Below are 213 nucleotides of genomic sequence, written 5' to 3'. Positions count from 1 at the left end.
CCTTTTGCACTCTTTGATTCTTACTATGTGGCACATGTCATTTAAATTTTACCAAATTCTCTGAATGAAAGGTATGGTAAATATGGATATTGTAGCATGCCACAAATGAAAGCGAGCTTGAGGCCTTTATGGTGTTAAGTGTGAACTTGTAATAGCACAGAAATGAAAGATTCCTCATGGTGGGCTATGTTGATCTCAAGTCCTGTGTTGAAT

The sequence above is a fragment of the Podarcis raffonei genome, chromosome 1, assembly GCF_027172205.1.
Source record: "Podarcis raffonei isolate rPodRaf1 chromosome 1, rPodRaf1.pri, whole genome shotgun sequence".
NCBI lineage: Eukaryota > Metazoa > Chordata > Lepidosauria > Squamata > Lacertidae > Podarcis > Podarcis raffonei.
This window is presented reverse-complemented; position numbering follows the sequence as displayed.